Source organism: Neoarius graeffei, chromosome 22, assembly GCF_027579695.1.
Source record: "Neoarius graeffei isolate fNeoGra1 chromosome 22, fNeoGra1.pri, whole genome shotgun sequence".
Taxonomy (NCBI): domain Eukaryota; kingdom Metazoa; phylum Chordata; class Actinopteri; order Siluriformes; family Ariidae; genus Neoarius; species Neoarius graeffei.
Genome location: NC_083590.1, coordinates 49,747,542 through 49,756,098, shown reverse-complemented (window position 1 = coordinate 49,756,098; position 8,557 = coordinate 49,747,542). Strand labels below are relative to the sequence as shown.

Sequence of the window (8,557 nt, the reverse complement as noted above, 5' to 3'; positions counted from 1 at the left end):
GTGTGAATGGTTATTCGTCTCTGTGATAGATTGGCAACCCACCCAGGGTGAACCCTACCTTACGCCTGAAATTGGCTGGGATTGGCTCCAGCTTCCCTTTTTGATGGATAAGTAGTATAGATAATGGATGGACTTGTCAGCTAGGGAAGACTTTGTAATGTTAGTGTGTAATGACTTTAAATATCCATGATAATCAAGAGTAGATGCAGAACACGTGTAGTACACAGTAGACAGTCTTAGGTAATATTAGGTAATAGCAAGCAGCTAGTTATGGAGGGTGTTCCTTGGATGCAGATATAACTGAACCCTCTTCACAGATGTACAGTTCCTGATGCCCTTGTCATCTAATGTGTCAGGGGAGTCCAGGGTTGTTGATACCTTGGGTCTCAGTGGAGTGCTTATGGTTGGAACTTGATCAGTGAAGAGCTGATCTTTGGGAGAGACCTATGATGACATTCCAATTTTTTTTGCTGTGACCTCATCTGAGTAATATAGAATTATGCTATTGAATGGGAAACATTTATTCAAAGCATTAAATGTGAAGATATGGCATATTAGTGTTTTATCGGATAAGTAAGCTGTTCTGCAACTCGACACTTTTGAATGTGTACGCTGATGTGACTTTTGAAACGGTCACATCAATGCTGGGTTTGGTCACAAAATGGCTGAGAAGGACTCCGTTTCTCATCAACCATGCAAATCACATGACCTGTAATAAACAGCACCTGTTTGTATTCTACCGAATTTGTAAAGTAACCCTTTTTAAGTCCAAGTGTTTCCTTGCTTAGCTTATGTCATATGTAGCCTGTAGGGTACCTATATGATCTTGTTGCTGGTTTGCTGATTGTCTGTCCTTGGATCACTGTTGGTTGGTACCAACCACTGCATACTGGGAACACCCCACAAGATGTGCCATTTTGGAGATGCTTAGACCCGGTCATTTAGCCATCACAATTTGGCTTGCCGGCGGCACGGTGGTGTAGTGGTTAGCGCTGTCGCCTCACAGCAAGAAGGTCCTGGGTTCAAGCCCCAGGGCCGGCGAGGGCCTTTCTGTGTGGAGTTTGCATGTTCTCCCCGTGTCTGCGTGGGTTTCCTCTGGGTGCTCCGGTTTCCCCCACAGTCCAAAGACATGCAGGTTAGGTTAACTGGTGACTCTAAATTGAATGTAGGTGTGAATGTGAGTGTGAATGGTTGTCTGTGTCAGCCCTGTGATGACCTGGCGACTTGTCCAGGGTGTACCCCGCCTTTCGCCCGTAGTCAGCTGGGATAGGCTCCAGCTTGCCTGCGACCCTGTAGAAGGATCAAGCGGCTAGAGATAATTATGAATGAGAATTTGGCTTGCCCATTTTTCCTGCTTCTAGCACATCAACTTCAAGAACTGACTGTACTCTTGCTGCCTAATATGCCCCACCCCTTGACAGGTGCCACTGTAATGAGAAAATTAATGTTATTCACTTCACCCGTCAGTGATTTTAATGTTATGGCGGATTGGTGTATATACACTTTTTAAAAATCTTAAATGGTGACACACACCACATCCTATGCTTGTATTACTGAACCTGTTGATACAGAAATGCAAAACAAAGCACATTTCCCTATATTTTTAATACAGTGTATCCATTTCAATTTATCTCCCATGAACATGCAGCCAGAAATATTTGGTAGTGTGCACACTATCAGAAATGAGTTGCACAGAGTATGTTGTTTCTGGTGGATGTGATTTTGGAGAGACTAGAAGAATAATGATATTTTTCTTTCCAGGTGGCTGTGGGTAAGTAAGTAAATATATATATATATATATATATATATATATATATATATATATATATATATATATATATATATATATAAATCGAGGCAAAAGTCACACTCTCTCCTGATTTTGATGTAGTTGAGCTGGCTTATGTGTACACATTTCCCTTTGTTCCAAAACTAACAGTGCTGAAACAGCAGTGACTGTAATTACAATTACAGGATTGTCAGTGCAACCCACAGCAGCCTGTCTCATCTCATCTCATTATCTGTAGCCGCTTTATCCTTCTACAGGGTCGCAGGCAAGCTGGAGCCTATCCCAGCTGACTACGGGCGAAAGGCGGGGTACACCCTGGACAAGTCGCCAGGTCATCACAGGGCTGACACATAGACACAGACAACCATTCACACTCACATTCACACCTACGGTCAATTTAGAGTCACCAGTTAACCTAACCTGCATGTCTTTGGACTGTGGGGGAAACCGGAGCACCCGGAGGAAACCCACGCGGACACGGGGAGAACATGCAAACTCCACACAGAAAGGCCCTCGCCGGCCCCGGGGCTCGAACCCAGGACCTTCTTGCTGTGAGGCGACAGCGCTAACCACTACACCACCGTGCTGCCCACAGCAGCCTGTATAGAACACATTAGTAAATTCTACGCACTGTAGATTTAAATTAATTGATTGCTTTAATAGAAAAAATCAGTTTAAGAGGATAAATTTGATTTGAAAAACTATGATCTCTCATGTAGACAACCATATACAGTTGTGGTCAGAAGTTTACATCCAGTGACATGAATGTCATCTTGGATATAAATGTCATGGGCTTTCATTTGGGCTTTCAATTATTTATCTGAACTGTTCTTTTTCTGTGGCAGAATGATTGTACAGCATACATCTTAAAAAATAAATAAAACTAGAATTTGGTGCACAATTTTCTTTGGGTGTTCTGAAATCAACACAGGGTCAAAAGTATACATACCCTCACTTAGATTATTAATTCAGAGGTGCCGAGACTTCCAAAATGTGTTCTATCTTGCCAAGGCCTCTTAACTTCCTGTTAGTGATTATGATTGACTACAGCTGGTAGCTTCTCTGTGCCTTCATAAAAAGGGTTTGTTACAGCACTCATTGGATTGACCAACACGCAGTAAAATGGGAAAGTCCAAGCAGCTCAGGGCAGATTTGAGAAAGAGAATTGCAGACGTACACAACTCAGGAATGTCTCTTGGAGCCATTTCTAAACAACTGCAGAGTCCAAGATCAGTTCAAACAATCATATTTAAGTTGCTAGGAAGCGTAGTCACTTTTCCAAGCCACTTTGCTTCAAGAAAACCCAAACGGTCACCCTCAGCTGAAAGGAAATTGGTTTGGATGGTCAGGAACAACCTGGGAACCACCAGCCCTCCCATGAAATGGAAGCTGATGGATCACTGTCTGCAGTTCGGTAAATTTTATATCCCCATGGACTAAGAGAATGCTATCCAAGAAATAACCCCCTGCTCCAAAATTGACACCTTCAAACTTAACCACAGTTTGCAACTGACCACCTGGACAAAGAAAAGCATTCTGGAAGCTTCACATGAGACAAAGATTGAGTTGTTTGGCCACAATGACCATGATGTACAGAGGAACACTACCACCAGCTGGTATAGTGATAGCAGTATCATGCTCTGGGGCGGTTTGACAGTCAGTGGAACTGGTTCATTGCACAAAGTTCAAAGACATGCAGTTAGGTTAATATGGGACGGCCTTGGGCTGAGGTGCCCTTGAGTGAGGCACCTAACTCCCAACTGCTCCCCGGGCGCTGTTAGCATGGCTGCCCACTGCACTGGGTATGTGTGCGCGCGTGTGTTCACTGCTTCAGATGGGTTAAATGCAGAGAGGAAATTTCACAAGTGTGTGATGAAATAAAGTTGTGCTTTCAAAGCGGATGGAATAATGAAGGAGGAGGACTACCTCAGAATTCTTCAGCATAACCTCAAACCATTGGAAACTTGAACATGATTGGGAGTCACAACGTGACGACAAACCCTAACAAGCATCAGAGCTGGTTGTGGAGGATAAAGCAGGCTCATATTAAGCTTAAAACAAGCCCTGACTTCAACCCTATTGAAAATGTAAATGGCGTCCATGCCAATAAAAAAAACAAATTTAATTGAACTCTACCAATATCCAACCAGAATTCTGCCAGAAGCTTGTTCATGGTAAACAAAAATGTTTGGTCAAGGTGAATTTTGCGAAAAAACATTTTACTCAAATATTAGGTGTGCTGTGGGCGGCACGGTGGTGTAGTGGTTAGCGCTGTCGCCTCACAGCAAGAAGGTCCTGGGTTCGAGCCCCGTGGCCGGCGAGGGCCTTTCTGTGCGGAGTTTGCATGTTCTCCCCGTGTCCGCGTGGGTTTCCTCCGGGTGCTCCGGTTTCTCCCACAGTCCAAAGACATGCAGGTTAGGTTAACTGGTGACTCTAAATTGACTGTAGGTGTGAATGAGAGTGTGAATGTTTGTCTGTGTCTATGTGTCAGCCCTGTGATGACCTGGCGACTTGTCTAGGGTGTACCCCGCCTTTCGCCCGTAGTCAGCTGGGATAGGCTCCAGCTTGCCTGCGACCCTGTAGAACAGGATAAAGCGGCTAGAGATAATGAGATGAGATGAGGCTCTTATCCCGTAACACCCCCCCCCCCCCACCCACCCCCCATCCCCTCATCCTTTGCTCATTTCAGTTCCAGACTGCCTCTGTCTGAGAAAGAGATTGGGGGGAAAATAAAAATGGGATGGGGCTGGCAGACAGAATTAAGTTCAGTATGTGCACAGTCTGAGGGATACAAAGCAAGCCAAAGTGGATGAATACACGCCTCTTTCTCTCTCGGTCTTTCTGCCTCTCACTCCAAATGCGGAATTATTTGCCCAGCAAGGGAGAAGGGGGTGGAGGGTGACAATGATGTATATTCCACCCTCCTATCCTGAACTCTCCCTTCTACCCCACTCCCATTTCTCTTTTTTCCCCTCTGTCATGCAAACCCATGCCTCTATTTTTCCATCAGTCTCTCCTTCATGCTCTCCCCTCCCATTTCTTTACACACTTGCACTCGATTACACACATGCATACACCCTTATTGTCTCCCCTTTTGCATGCACAGCTGTCTCATGCTCCCTCTCTCATGGCCACAGGGATTTTTTTGTTGCTTCTTGTCCTGCCTGGCAGCATTGCTCGTGTTCCTTCTTCCCAGACAGAGAAACCTGACTGACTTCCTTCTCTGGTCACTGACTATCTGCTCAAGCTTTTCATTTGCCTTATTTGATATTTTTCACCTCCTGACAGAATCGAGGATGGATGGAAATCTTTACAGCCCAAAGAAGCATCTCCATATGAAATGAAGAAAGAAGAACTTCTGAATGGACAGATGAAACAGACATGCAGAAATATGTCAGGAAGTATGAAAGGGTGAGGTTAAGTACAGAGAGAGAGAGAGAAATGGGGCATCTTGGGACTCGGCTGAGATTACATATTGGCATGCAAGGATTAGCAAAATCATGAGGAAAAAGTGAGGAAACGGAGGAAAAGAATGACACAGAAGAATCAGATTTCCCTCCCTCCTGAACTAGGCTGGAACTATGCCATTTTCTTTTAATTTCATCTCATTCATCATTTCAGCCCTGTCTTATTTCTGGACTGAATGATTGCAGTATCCATTGCCTTATTTGGTTCAGCATTTGTCGTCTCAAGATGCCTCTTTCTTACTTTCTAAACATAGTCATATTTTTTGTTGTAAATTTGGTATGGGGGGGGAACAGTTTTAAATGAGATCCTGCCCGTACGTTTCACTCCCCTTCTACATTTGTACAATTTGTGCCATTTGTTTGTCTCATTCTGTATTTCTGTTTTTATTTATATCTGTATAATATTTTTTTCTCTGTCCTAGGTTAACCTTGTACTCTCGGGTTCAGACTGAGAATGTGCAGAACATATGGCATGGAGGTAGGAGAGCCAGGCTATGTTCATTTAGTATGTGTGTGGATTCTTTATTGATTGGTTCATTCCTTCACTTCTTTAAATTTTTCATGTGCAGTGCTGTGAATACATTCCATCTCAACATCTGCCATCTCCGCTAGCATATTAGAGCTGGATTTATCAGAAAAATCTGATATGCTTGTGTGTGTAATTTTTTATATATATGTGTGTGTGTGTATATGTGTATATATATGTGTGTGTGTGTGTGTAAATATACACACACACACACACACATATATATATATATATATATATATATATATATATATATATATATATATATATATATATATATATAAAAAATGTGTGTGTGTATATATACACGTGTGTGTGTGTGTGTGTATGTATAAATAAAAAATATAAAGTGAAATATTAAAGCCTTTTTTGTTTTAATTTTGATGATTATGGCTTGTAGCTCATGAAAATCAGGAATCCAGTATCTCAAATTATTAGAATATTCCCTAAGATCAATCAAAAAAAGGATTTACAATACAGAAATGTCCAACTTCTGAAAAGTATATTCATTTATACACTCAATACTTGGTTGGGGCTCCTTTACCATGAATCAATGGTAAATTAATTGAAAAAATGGTATCAATGCGGTGTGGCATGGAGGTGATCAGCCTGTGGCACTGCTGAGGTATTATTGAAGCCCAGGTTGCTTTGATAGTGGCCTTCAGCGTATCTGTATTTTTGGGTCGGGTCTTTCTCATCTTCCTCTTGACAATACCCCATAGATTCTCTATGGGGTTCAGGTCAGGCAAGTTGGCTGGCCAATCAAACACAGTAATATCATGGTCAGCAAACCATTTGGTAGTAGTTTTGGCACTGTGGGTAGGTGCTAAGTCCTGCTGGAAAAGGAAATCAGCATCTCCAAAAAGCTCGTCAGCAGATGGAAGCATGAAGTGCTCTAAAATCTCCTGGTAGATGGCTGTGTTGACTTTGGACTTGATAAAATACAGTGGACCAACACCAGCAGATGACATGGCACCCCAAATCATCACAGACTGTGGAAACTTCACACTGGGCTTCAAACACCTTGGATTCTGTGCCTCTCCACTCGTCCTCCAGACTCTAGAACCGTGATTTCCAAATTTAAATGCAAAATGTACTTTCATCTGAAAAGAGGACTTTGGACCACTGAGCAACAGTCCATTTCTTTCTCTCCTTAGCCCAGATAAGACACTTCTGACATTGTCTCTGGCTCAGGAGTAGCTTGATATTAGGAATGCGAAAGTTGTATCCCCTTTCTTGAAGATGTCTGTTCGTGATGGGTCTTGATACACTGACACCAGCCTCAGTCCACTCCTTGTGAAGCTCTCCCAAGTTCTTGAATCAACTTTTCTTGACAATCCTCTCAAGACTGCAGCCATCCCTGTTGCTTGTGCACCTTTTCCAGCCACCCTTTTCAGTAATGACCTTTTGTGGCTTACCCTCCTTGTGGAGGGCATCAGTGATCATCTTCTGGACAACAGTCAAGTCAGCAGTCTTCCCCATGATTGTGGTTGTGTGTACTGAACTAGACCGAGAGATGCACTGTGTTCATACTGTTTTACTCAAACTCTAAATGAAATATTCTAATATTTTGAGATGTTTTTTATGGTTTTGTACTGTATGCCATACTGATTAAAATTAAAATAGAAAAATGCTTGAAACATATTTTAATTTGTGTAATGAGTCTATAATATATAACATTTTCACTTTCTTAAGTAACTGATGGAAAATATTGAACTTTTTCACAATATTCACATTTTTTGAGATGCACTTTGTGTGTGTGATTTATTTATATATATATATATATATATATATATATATATATATATATATATATATATATATATAAAAATATAATACACACACGGGGCTGCAAAAGTAGGTATACAGTAATGAAAAAACATTCGCACAAAATATTAGTATTAAATGAAACCTAGAACCACTATTATAATACTGGAATGATCCTTACTGTATACCTACTTTTGCAGCCCCCTGTATAGTGAGTGTGGATGTGCATCCATGTGTCTGTTCATGTATTACAGGATCTGTCCCTGTTCCCTTCTGATGTATTATGCTACTGTATGGCTTGAGTGCAGATTTACATTGTACAAAGAAAGTAAGTAAATGTGTATTTAAGAATATAAGCCAAAGGTAAATGGACTGTGACAGGAGTCTGTTTGCACAAGCACTGATGTTTTTCTCATATAAATAATATGCCTGAACAGTTTGCCAAGAACATATGGTACATACAGTGAGGTTGATAAATACTGGGACAAAGTTGTGGTTATTTTAGCTGTTTACCATGGTGTACTGGAGTTGAAATTAATGAATGAGCTCAAAGGTTAAACTTTCATTTTAATTTCAGTGTATTTACATCCAGTTCAGGTGAAACAAACATAATTATCAATTAAATGGTCATTTTAGGGCGGCACGGTGGTGTAGTGGTTAGCGCTGTCGCCTCACAGCAAGAAGGTCCTGGGTTCGAGCCCCGGGGCCGGCGAGGGCCTTTCTGTGTGGAGTTTGCATGTTCTCCCCGTGTCCGCGTGGGTTTCCTCCGGGTGCTCCGGTTTCCCCCACAGTCCAAAGACATGCAGGTTAGGTTAACTGGTGACTCTAAATTGACCGTAGGTGTGAATGTGAGTGTGAATGGTTGTCTGTGTCAGCCCTGTGATGACCTGGCGACTTGTCCAGGGTGTACCCTGCCTTTCGCCCATAGTCAGCTGGGATAGGCTCCAGCTTGCCTGCGACCCTGTAGAAGGATAAAGCGGCTAGAGATAATGAGATGAGATGGTCATT

General features: G+C 42.2%; 1 long non-coding RNA gene across 1 annotated transcript; it reads left to right on the top strand.

Moving 5' to 3' along the window:
• Nucleotides 1–4,924: 4,924 nt before the first annotated feature.
• LOC132870452 (uncharacterized) lies at nt 4,925–7,858 on the top strand. Its single transcript, XR_009651111.1, has 3 exons — nt 4,925–5,200; nt 5,679–5,734; nt 7,804–7,858. It is a non-coding gene; the product is annotated as an uncharacterized LOC132870452 (long non-coding RNA).
• Nucleotides 7,859–8,557: the final 699 nt, after the last annotated feature.